The following is a 13,163-nucleotide window of genomic DNA, read 5'->3' on the forward strand; positions in this document are numbered from 1 at the left end:
AAAATGAAGCGGAGAGTCAAAATAAAGGTATTTTTATGAGATGTATTGGATATGCTATTTCTTTTTTTAGTTTTATTGCATGACAATGGAGATATGGGAACAGCAATAAGAGCGGGGCGATATTAGATAGGAAACCTAAAGAAGAGAAACCACACATACCAAAAAAAAAAGAAAAACTAAAGACACAAACAGGTTTTATGCAAAATATAGTCTTACAAATTGAAAGGACGTGACGTGACTTAGAGATGCAACCTATGAAACACGAAAAGTAAAATGGGCTGTACCAGTAGAAAAAGAAGTAATCGACCTCTCAGAAGCATATCTCTTCTTTTAAAAATATATTACGATATTTTTGACGAGATTGCTGACAAAACTAATTTTAATGCGACTCAACTGCAATTTTTTCGATTTGCACCCACCGACTCTGTGGAGGTAGTTGTTTTTTGGGATTTAAGTCAATATGGATGTCAGTTCGCATATCGATCACAAAACTGAAAAAAATAGAAGCTGGATGTTGTCAACTGGAAGGCTGTAGTAAAAAAAATCATAGTTTTTGCATCAAATGTGATATACATTTTTGTTTAATAAAAGGACAGAAATTGTTTTTTGAATTTCATAATAAATAGCTTAATTATTTAAGTTTTTTGTTTTACATTCGCTGCTGACTCCACACGCCTAGAATGACTTTGTCATTGGAATGGACGTCTTTTCTTTTGGAAAATATGTAACTTACATTTATTTTTTCAATGTCAAATTTTTTTTAAAATACTAAAAATAAAAAATAAATAAAAAAATACACGACGTTGAAGGATTTGACCCCAAAATGGTCTGAAATTTGGTCTGAAAGTAATCTGAAAATTTGAGGCATAGTTTTGCCCAATAAGTCTTGAAATTCATTCAATGCCATTGTCATTGATACCACTCAAAATCATCACTTTTAAATCGTTGAAAGCAAAGCAGACAATTAGTATATATTAAAACACCATCACCATAAATTTTTTAATATATTTAATGTTCTTCGAGAGCTAGTAACAACATTTATGAAAATAGCTTAATTAATATCAAATAGCTCAGTAATTGGAATAAAATAAATTTGGATACTAAATAAAATACTGTAATTTAGTCTAGAGATATGTCAAAACTATTCAATTTATCAATTAGGTCAGTTTATTTTATCGTTTAGCATTAGTTATAGTTTAGCAATCGAATTTGCAACAATAAAAATGCTCATTAAAATAAACGCAAGCACCAAATATTCATTTATTTTAAGAAAAGAAGGCCTGATTCAGGAAGCAAAAACTGTAGTGCAGTACTATTTCATTTGGTTATTTTGAAACAACCTTTTTATATCAATACGTCCGTTATTTACTATGAGAAATTAATTTTCTACTTAATTCTAGAAAAACTGACTGACACATTTTCGCCGTACTTCCGTTCCGTGTCATATTTTAATTTTCCGTCATTTCGAAAGTCTAGTTTAACCCGTTCCCTCTCCACGTCACCCCCACTCGGCGAAGTTGTTACATTCGGCGAACGGAGAACAAAGCGACTGCCTGGTGCACTTGGTGGCGATGGAGCGTCACCGAAACGGCCTCGGCGGGGTCGGCTGTTGCAGCAAAAACCGTCTTTCTGACTAAATTCAGCCAGTCGTAAATTAAAGTTCACAGTCACCGCAGGAAGGATGTTTATTTTAAAAGTGATTTATAGGACGACTTTTAGATTAAGGGCCGTGATATATGACCGAATGGGGTTTAGTAGCGCACCACGTTATTAAACGTCATTAAGAATGGAACCTGCTGAGTTTGGGCCAATGCAGCAATTACCGAACCATGATGAAAATTGTAAATCTTCCTTTACAAGTCTTACAAGTCACGTACTAAGTAGAGTAAATTAAAATTTATTAAGAGTGTTATTGTATTTCTTTTAAACAAAGTATTATATTATCATATCCACTATCATATTGTTTATATCATATGATTTATGAAATATCATATATTTAAATATTATTAATTATGATGATTATATAAATATTTGGTAAATATTATTCAAAACTTTACATGGCATTGAATAATTATTTAAAATAAGATAATTATAATTACTTTGATAGTTTCCTTTGGAGATTGAAAATTCTCTTTTACTGTAGTTTATTATAGTGGATAACGCATTACTGTTTTTAGTTATCAATGGAAATTTTCACATTACACAATAAATAAATAAATAAATAAATAAATATATATATATATATATATACATATATATATATATATATATATATATATATATATATATATATATATAAAGAGATACAGCTTTTATTAAATTTTAGTGTAAATAAAGTTAAAAATAATGTAATATACCATAATAATTAATAATTCTTCTTAAGTAATAATTCCTTAACGAATTTTAATTTGACTCTATATATTTCGACATATTTTAGGCTATAATTTTACTACAAATTTAATTCAATGTTATAATGTTATAAAATACCTTTAATTAATTACTAATTATAATAAATTAAATTTAATCGATATTTATTCTATGTTGGCTTGGCCCGCGTTGGTCAAGCCAACAGAATGGTCCTCCTAGGGATGATGCCTTCCTGTGAATATGCATCGATTTTTTTTTTGACCGTTATTTTTCAATATTCTTCAAAAATATGATTTTTGAATCCTGCGATAGTCAAGGGTTCGAATACCGCGGGGCTTGGTTGTAACTTTATGTTTGTTATAGTGTCTGCTTATGGTAAAAGCATAACATCCGATATAAGGAAAAAGTAAAACCATTAGTAGTAACCCAGTTGGGTTGCGTAAGACCTAATGCCTTTTTGTTGGTCACAGCGAGGTGGAGCTTAGTGCTGTTATAAGCAGCATTTCTAGTTAATAATATCTACAAGAGACTAAAATGACTGAAACCAATATACTTAATTGGTTTATTGTTGTTTAATTTGAGATTTTAAGAAATCTGCTACAGAAGCACATCTAATACTTTTAAACTAAACTAACAGTGACAGTGACGCTGCTCCATCATATCCCAATTGTCAGTTTTGTGTAAAAGTGTAAAAGTGCAGATTTTAATGTCAATAAGAAAGAATTGCCAGGTGGATTAAAAAAGCTCGAGTACAATGCTCGAAATCCAACTCAAATAGTCCAAAAACTTTCAGACGGCTTAAAATCTAATGAAGAAACTGTTTATTAATTCATTTCGAACCGTTCCAATATCGCGGATTCATTGTTTGCAGGGCAAAACAGAAAAATTTTCATTGGCTTATTTTAGTAGATCTACTGCATATCAAAAAGTGATAGGTTAGTCTATAAGATTTATTCATATGGATACAGAATAAGAATATTCATGGTCATAAACTTTTTTGTACATATAGTGAGATCTGTAAGGAAACTGCATCTTACATTACGAGCTGTTCAAACATAATGAAGCTGTTCCTGCAAATGTTCACCATCTTTATCGGCCTAAAAGAGCGTATTGTTGTACAAAGGGTCAGCAATAATTAGAACAAACATAAAGCCTTAGCCTCCAACGTAAGAACTATGTGAAATATAGCAAGTAAGTATATAAAGAAATATGCAAATATAAGTATAGTGACTTGCCCAGCGTACTGACAAGTACAATACCATTGCCAGTATCATATTGCATCTTGATACTTTGATATTGTACAAATTATTCTTAATAAATTCCTCTTTTATGTGAAAAAGTGAGCAGATTGCATGTGAGCACCCAATACTTTTTATTAAATCATAACTCTAATATAGTAATAAAGGAATGAAGAGATATATGAACTTAAAAATACTATTCAGTCAAAAATATTCAACATGATATGATGGCAGTAGTGAATAATAAGAAATTATTTTACCAGTAATGATATATATTGTGAAATAGTAATTACGAAAAAGTACATTAAAGAAGTAACAATCTTGACTTTTCATAGGTGAAGAAGTTTATTCTATTCTATTCTACTATCTAGTCTATACTATTCTAATAGCTTTGATATTTCAACTTAAGACATTGCAATTTAGTGAATTAGAAACTCCATATTTCTCCTTGAGGATGTCGAAAAAATATCGAAATATCGCTATTTAAAAAAACATCTATTTTTTTGCAGATAATTTTCTTAGATATATTGATTTATCGATATTTTTTGGGCCGTTATTTTTCGATATTTTTTTTTAGAGAAGTATTTATAGAGAAGCAAATGAGAGTATATAATTTTTAGTTGCCAAGTAAAGTATCCATATTCTAAAAAATATCAATATATCGAAATATCGATATTTTTATTCACGGCCGACATCCCTATTTCTCCCATTTATTACATGTGACAGATTGTAGAGTCGACTACACCAAGTAGCTTCTATATTTGTATAAATAATTCCACTAACAAAAGCATCAGCTCTTTTATTCGTTTCCATTTCACTAGGCTAAACTACTATTATACGTTATAAAATATAGTATAAAATATTCAGCTTTATATACATCTGATATTATTAATCGTTGCAAATTTCCAATGCTGATTATAATATGAATCAAAATTATCCCCGAGTGTATCAGTCAGAAAATGATTCAGGGAAATTCCCAATCTTAAATTGCCTTCGTCAGATTTATCCCGATATTTCGTTTGTAAGAAGACAATAATATGAATAATCTAATTCGAAATTGCTTCAAATATAATCCTCAGATAATTTTCCGTCCGATTTAGTTCATATTGTCATCGACTCTTCATTATCTGTAATATTATGTAAAAAATATAATCTAAAATTTATTATTGGTTACTATAATTTTCTGTAATTCTTGTTAAATTAGTTGCTTAAGTTATTTAACTTTATGTAACATATTAATATCTTAGTAAGACATGTTTTTTAGAACTTCTACTTTCTATAATAGAATGGTGTGTTTTTGTAGCGTTAGGTTATTTCCACCAGCCGCTCATTTGACGATTATTTAAATTTGGGCTTATAATTGTGGATGCGTATTTCATCCATTGTCATTTTTCAAGTAGAGCAAATCATCCGCAAAAATTGTAAATTTATTCTGATTGCTTTAATTGCCAGCTATATCATCAAACTTCACTTTATGACTGTCCAATCCTGCCAACTTTCGTATGATTTTTTGGTTTCCGGATCAAGTTATGATTTTTAGGGAACACAGCTTTCAATATCATTAGTGTTTATACGACAATATTATAACCCACCTTAGTCTACCATTTATTCAATTTCCTGCTGAACATAATTTTAATCCATCAATCAAAAAATAATGTTTAATCATCAAATATTTTCATACATTATTTGAAAAATAGCAAGTTAGTTGCATTAATACTAGTTTAACCAAAAATATGTACGCAAAACTCAATAACAAAATATAAAACGCTATTGAAATATTTTAAAATTAGTTGTAGTTACTCTTAAATTAGTTATTTTTGCCGGTTTTGATCATTCTGCTTAAACCTTGAAATCACTTATAATTAATTAATATTGGTTTATATTTTAATATTTTTGTTGTCGTAGTATTTTAGTATTATTTATATTCTAGCTATATGTCCAAAGTGGTTTGTGCATTATAAAAGAGGTGATGGGGGCAAAGAACTAGCCAGATCGTTGTGAACTAATAAACTTACAGTGTCAATAATTGATACAAACTAAAACAAGATTAGCTTCCTTACGAATTTAATCCTATAGACACTTTGGATTTATGACGTGTCACTCCAGCGAGAAAAGGGAAGCGATTTCTGCCTTTAAAGCGTTAAAACCGTAGTTGAGGATGACTAGACATTACATTTGAGAAGCTTGAACTATGCATTGAAGGAAAAAACGACTGAAATATTTCTAAAGATACTACAAAACCGTTTTTAGTAAATCAATCTTACTCCATGTCTGAGAATTGGTCAAAAATATTCGGAAATAATCAAATGGGAGTCCTATCCCATATTTAGTATTACAATTGCGGAAAAAAACAACATTATATAATCTTTTCATAGGTGAAGGTGTTGCCATATCTTACGTTCCTATGATACAAATGGCTATGTTATGTTAACTTAAATATTGTAATTTAGAGTTTACTCCCTCGGTTTGAGGGAGTAAACAGTGGACTCTCCTACAGTGGACCAAACTGAGGATAGCTTATATTTGAATAAGTAATAGAATTACAAATACAAGGGAAACCGTATACTTTTTTTTCTTTTTTTCTTTTTTTTCTTTTAAACTTTTCACTTTATATATTAGTGATATTTTTCAACATTGAAACAGACCAAGGATATAAAAGAAACTATAAAATATGTATTGATATACACTATACTTGCACTATAAAAAGACACTATAAAATCATTTTAGTAAAACGGTCCTGGTTTACATGTCTGAAAATTGGTAATGAAAATTCGGAAACACTCAAATAAAATAAACATTTTTATTAAAATGTACCTATTAATAGGTTAAGTTTAATCTTTTTAAAATTACTATCTATCATAATTTACAAGTTATAACTTCACATCAACTGTGCACACTAAAACGTTAGTATATTTAATTTTAAATATTTTTCGAAGACACTCAATTATAAATTATTAAGAAGAAATAATTTCAAATACTGATAAACTGGGCTCTCCGCTTCATTAAACCACCTTAAGACAAAAGGTAAGACTTGGAAAATATTCTAATTAGTAGAGGAAAGAAAGGAAAGCTTCCTCAGAATTATCTAATTGAATTAATAATTTTTCGCGAATTCGATTTAATATCCTGAATTGTAACAAACTTCCCTAATTTTCCGTTTTATAAAAGACGTAATTATTTAAATACACTGGCAAATTTAAATTTTCCTTGGCGCTGTTAATAGTGAATGGCTTTTCGGCAGTTCGCCGTTTTCGACTGAAAATAAATTTAACTTGTAAATGACTCTTCCCTTTATATCTTCTCCTCTTTGTATTTTCTCTGATATTATCCTTGAAAGTGAAAATGACCAGCTTCTTATTCCACTCTTGAAATTGGAATATGTATTGATTTCGATCTGTAGGAGGTCGCTTCTAATTATATCGTTTTATAGAAAATACTAAGTAATAACAAACCTCTTTCTAGGATATTCAGTAATCTCATGAAGTAGCATTAGTTGGCAACAGTAGAACGACATGCTTTAATATTTCATACTTTATAAGTATAAAATCAAGAAATCATCATATACAGAAAATAATTTTTAAAATGTTAACAATTTTTCGCTATTTTAAGCATTCTCACGATCAGTTTAGCTACTATTTTATCAATCGAATTTCTATGATCTGTCTCATTCCTAAAATAATCCCAACATTGGGAAACTCGCTCTCCGAAAAGAACGCGGTCCTGATGGCTTAGTAAATATTATAAATTCCACCTTTAAGTTGCAGACTTAAGTTGCAGAGAAATTTTCTTCATATTGCTGTTATTCCAAAAGGAGGAGATAAATCACCACCAAAATCAAGCAGCAAAATCGGGAGAGAGTTATTCTCTACGCTCTGCTAGAAGCTGCAGTAATAAAGAACGTTATTCAAGATGAGCATTTTGGATTTAGAGCTGCCTTTAGTCAGTCCATCAAGCTCTGAGGCTATCAATAGAAGTAAACTGTATTTTTCAGACAAGAACCTCAAGGGGCAGTGTCCTTAGGTTTCCAGCAGGTTATTTGGCAAAGAGAGGCATCATGGTTTCAAGGTATTAAAATATGATGTACTCAGATGATAAACTCGTTTGAAATTGTGTGTTTTGCAAATTAATATATAAATAAACCTAAGCAATATTTTTCCACTATGAACGTTCCTTTACAGAAACCAATTTACATATTGTAAAACTTCCCATTTCATAGGTACAAGTTAAGTATCAAATATATCTAATATATTAAGTAAGAATGATTATGGCGTATCGAGAGCATTATTTACTTTTCTTTAAACCAACTAAAATCAAAAACTCAATGACACTGCAACTTTCCCAATATTAAGATGTTGATGACTCCAAATCACAATGGTATGTCAGAAATAATCAAAGACGCTGAATAAAAAAGGACTATCATTAGTAACACAATCATCATAAAATGAACTTCAGGCATCATTTCTAATCTACTATCCAAATTTCATGTCACACAATGTAGAAAATTTTATCGTTTGGTAATTAAGAAAGGCCTTGCATTTTCCGAGTTATCTTAGTCAGAAGTTATTTTAATAAACGACCTTCAACCATCCTGTGGGTCTCTTACCATGATCCGGATTCCAATTAGTAAATTTCATACCGCAAGTCCGAACGAAACTATTTAAAAGAAAATCTATGAGTCTCTGACAGCGACTACATTGAACTTGAGTTAGTGAGTTGATAATCCTTTAAACATGATTATAGTATTTAGCATTTTAATATATGGGTTTGTCATCTTGGTTAGTACAGTTGTTAATGGGACAGGATAGTCTTTGTACTGTTGCATATTTATGTGTGAGATGATCTTTGAGTTGGTTACTTGCCAGTCGGTAGGCTTAATACGGGGGACCTTGGTTCGGACACCACGTTAAGTAGTAGTATAGCCCGTCCAATGAAATAGCCAATGAAATTGACAACGCCAGGACGTCGCAATGTTGTAGAAATCAAATCTGATTTTTGGTTTGCAACGTTTGCCAATTATAACATGACCGGTATCAACATAAACTGAATTTTACTAAGATTGATTAGTTTATAACAACTAGAATTTTTACTTACTTTTTAACTAGGATGTCCGAGTTTAAAACGAATTTTAAATTTATAGAAACAGCAACTGGTAATATATTCTTTATTTGGTGGTATTATTGTTTAATTATACGGGTTATAGATCCACTCCAGATTGTTGGTAAAAGGACATAAAAGATAATCAAGATAATAATATATATGTGGATCTATATATTTCCTTGTAAATTTGCCACATTAATGATGATTTTATTACATCTGTTTTTAGCAATTTTAGGCTTTAATCATGAATATAAAAACGGGGGGTATATTTCACTTTTGCTTAATAAGGTCGATACATTTTAATCAAGAGAATAAAAATTCAAGTTCGTTCCAGACTGAAATATAAAAGGAGTATAAACGTTATAGATAATAACGTTGAAAATTCCGCTTTTGGTGGGAATGAGACCTAGAGAAAAGCAATTTAAAAAGGAGACTAAGAAAAGCTCATTTACATTTCAAATTTAATTTCCCGCAGAATACCTGGTTCCCTAAAGTATTCAGCGAACGTCTTTAAATGTTTGTCCAACTGTATTTTTTCATATTATATATAGAAAATATAATCAATGATTTTACTCACTTAATTGCTCTACATATAGTATATTTCAGATAATCCCCAATAAAAAAAGGAAAACTTTCATCACAATTACGTGGATTGGTAATATGAGAAAATCTGTGGAATGTTATTGAAATTGGTTTTAATTGATGGCGATATAAAAATAGTTGTCAAAATTTGTATTGCGAAAAACAATGAAACTTGGAAGATTATAATAATGTAATTATATCAAATTACTAATACAGAGATTTGTTTCAATTATCATAAAACGGTGATATCAAGTACAAAGAGTGATTTAAATATGACAACTGTTTGTTAGCGGGACAAAACTTGGAATAAATAAATCGTTGAGTTGAGCTTCGACTTTTCTTCGACACGGTATCACCATGTTTCCGAAAATATAGGAAAAAGTTGTATAAAATGATGGAATGTATTTTGATTTGAGACCTTTGAGTACTAGTCATATTAGGCAGGTAAATTATTCAGTTACACAACAATAGTATAAAATGATGGAATGTATTTTGATTTGACACCTTTCAGTACTAGTCATATTAGGCAGGTAAGTTATTCAATTACACAACAATACTGAACCTACTATTGTTGGTATCATTCACCTTAACCAGATATAACCATATAACCAGTTGTTTAGGAGAATGCAACACACCTTTATGGATGCATGGCAGTTTTACACCATTTTTTATATTTAGTGCCTTATTATTTATCATCTAATTAATAGATTTATGGCTAATGCCGCTATAGTTTGTTTTGATGTAATAGGTTGCTCCTTGTAAAGACACCGGTCACCTTGATATATAGTACAAATATTCACGACCAATTGATCTTCACATCATTAAAATACTAACTGACAAATTGAATCTATTGTCTGTCCATTCTATAGTACAACTTATTTAAGCAATGAAACAAGATCATAGAAAATAAGTGAAAAGATTGAGATGTTTGTTGACATTTTTTGTAACAAATCAATTAGCTCTAATCATGTATAAATATATAATTGTATAAATATATAAAACCATGTATAAATATATTAATCGACTTAGCGAAAATTTTGCCTTTTTTTTTGGAGGAAATCGCGGGCACCTGGAGGCGTGAAATGGCACGTTTAAAGCTTATATCGAGGAAGAATTATTACAGCTTTTGTGTAATACGCGCTTAATATAAATAAATTCCCACAAAACGAAATACCAAGTCAAGCAATCAGGAATAACTGTCAGATCGGTGACACAAAATACATAAACAAATATTTTAGGCTCTGGCCGACGCGCTACTAAGTCTAACTTTTATACATTACTTTACATACTTTTATACAAGTAGTATTCTTCTATTAGTATTCTATTAGTTTTTATATAGATTATTAGTCCTTTTTGTTGTGCGTAAATCAACTACGAACGAGTCATTTTTAAAACCAAATTTTGACAACGTTGTACCATAAAATGCCGGCTGGCAATTTTGAATCGGAAGATTAATTCGTTTACATTTGAAGCGATATTAGAGCCAAATGTGAGTGTGTTAAACGAAGTTATTTAATTTTCAACAGTGTTATTTAATATTTTGTGTTATTTTTTGGTTATTTCTGCAGTGCTGAAACTATTCAAGAGTTATGGCAAGTTTAGATAAAAAAAAAACGAATAAGAATAGCATCATCACGTAAACAGAGAACAGCTCAGAAATGTTGTCATTGCTTAAGAATTGATAGTAATTGGTATGGTTCTGGATATATTACATCATTTTACTAAAGGTAATTCTAAAGGATATTTTTTGGTAAATTTTAGTGGTTTTAACTTCTAATTCATTTCAGATTTCATTAGTAAATAACAAACCACTAAGCGAATATTGAAAGGAATAAATAAATACGTTAATTTGTGTATCAAGAGTTAAAGCGAATGTTCCAAAAACATTAACAATTATAAAATAGCTTAACAGAATTTTAATTCTTATTTGTTGGTGAGTTGTTATTATAATTATCACGTGAGACATAAGATACAGTAGAAAGCAGTAGATAAACGAAAGCCACGAAAGGAAAATTAAAAATGAGCTATCTGCGAGTGTGAGATCGCAAAGAAAGATGCTGATAAATTTTTTTATCGTCGTGCATTTATTGCAGTATATATTTTAGGGTAGAAATATGGATAAAAGATAAAGACTGAATGCATAAATGAAGCAACGGAATTATGTAGCATTTAAACTAACTACCATAATTTGTATATATGGAACACAATGGACAAATAGAAGACAAAACTATAAAATATTAACAGTACATTTGGAAACATCTTAAACAACTTAATTGATAAATATTACTGTAAACCTTCTATCAATTATATTAATTAAATATTTTATAGATCTAACTTTTGAACAACTAATAATTAATTTAATTATTTTAAGTAAGTTTATTTAATACCCATTAAATAACAAATAAATACACACAAATAAATTACCTAATTGTGTTCGTGCTTTTTTGTATATATATTTTGGAGTCTTCTTTTTTACCAACGAAGCTTAATATGGACTGGACCTACTGTTTAACGTTAGCTCTGAACCAAGAGCCTGTAACCATTAAGCCTATCGACTTGCCAGTGACCAACTTCCGTCCCAGAAGACATCCGCTGTTACCTAGCCTGGTTAATGGCATGACATAATTGGTTCTTCCTTATGGATTTTTTCATTGTTGCCAATAAAGGTATATATAATAACAATCACAAATATAAAGTACATCCATGCCTCAGCAGGATTCGAACACGCGACTATCGCAATAGTAAGAAGATTGTTCTGTTGCCTTGACCACTGTGCCAACCAAGTAGGCTGTATTTATTACAGTTTTAATATATATGCTAAGATCAAATATTAATATAAAAAATATTGTATTCGTATATTCTCTGTTTTGATATACAAATATATATTACTTAATTTATTATTGCTCATTTATGTTTATAACATAAACGTAAAAAAGATTACTTGTACTTATATTTGGTTCTTATGTTTTGTTTGGTTTTGTACTTATGCTCAGTGGTTATTTAAATTTATCAATAAGTTGTTGATTATTGAAACATAATGGAAAGTAGATATAATTAAATGCCCTAAAAAAAGTTAGTGAGTATTAGTTCTTGAGATAGTTTGCATATACTTTAATGTGTTTTAATATAGAGACAACTATTATTTTGTTATTACTATACAAACAATATATAAGTACTTTATTTATTTGTATATAAACCTCAATAATTGTGAACTATGATCAATCTGAAAGATGGTAATTTATTAAATTCACAATTATCGTCTCATAAAACAAGGGTGTTAAAGAGTCATAAAGAAATTTGGGATAAATACATGTTTTGGGTCAATTAAAAGGATAATCTACCTTGTTTGTTTTGCTGACGCCGAAGAAAAACTGATGACAAATAATCCTACCTGGGCGAACCAACACGTATTTCAGCAAAAAGAAGTTCCCGAAGAAATTCGGCAAGTGAAGTGACCGGTCAGACTCAATGAGGATTTACGAGATATTCCGGTGTTGATAAAGTCGGAAATCGTGCGGAACAGATCCGTTTTACACGGCTTGTCGACGCGGAGAACTTTTAAAAGCGGATTGTGCCGAATAGAAATCGAAATGCAAAGAAATTCCCTCTAAATTCATGAAGTTAGAAAATTCGTTGCGTGGCTGAAAAGTTTGATATGTAATGTTGTGAAAAATTCCGATTTTAAGGAATACGGAAGATGTAACGAACTTTTCTCTTGGCCATGTCTTCGCGGAATATTTACGAACTTCCTTCAATTGAATAACTTTATCTAGCGAGACTGCAGCACACGAAAATGTAAAACTGTTTGTTTTAGATTATTTAAATTATACTAACTTTTCTTGTTTATTTTTGTCCTAATTCAATAGATCTGTTTATATT

At 30.0% G+C, this 13,163-nt stretch overlaps 1 protein-coding gene and 1 long non-coding RNA gene across 2 annotated transcripts in view; one reads left to right on the top strand and one right to left on the bottom strand.

The window, feature by feature from the left end:
* LOC143190185 (opioid-binding protein/cell adhesion molecule) overlaps window positions 1–13,163 on the bottom strand; it is a 417,428-nt gene that overhangs the window by 143,983 nt on the left and 260,282 nt on the right. The window lies entirely within an intron of this gene.
* Window positions 10,859–11,565, top strand: LOC143190215 (uncharacterized). Its single transcript, XR_013004190.1, has 3 exons — window positions 10,859–11,011; window positions 11,072–11,217; window positions 11,390–11,565. It is a non-coding gene; the product is annotated as an uncharacterized LOC143190215 (long non-coding RNA).

The sequence above is a fragment of the Rhynchophorus ferrugineus genome, unplaced genomic scaffold, assembly GCF_030347505.1.
Source record: "Rhynchophorus ferrugineus isolate W39M unplaced genomic scaffold, kcgeb_rfMv2 rfM2, whole genome shotgun sequence".
Classification (NCBI taxonomy): domain Eukaryota; kingdom Metazoa; phylum Arthropoda; class Insecta; order Coleoptera; family Curculionidae; genus Rhynchophorus; species Rhynchophorus ferrugineus.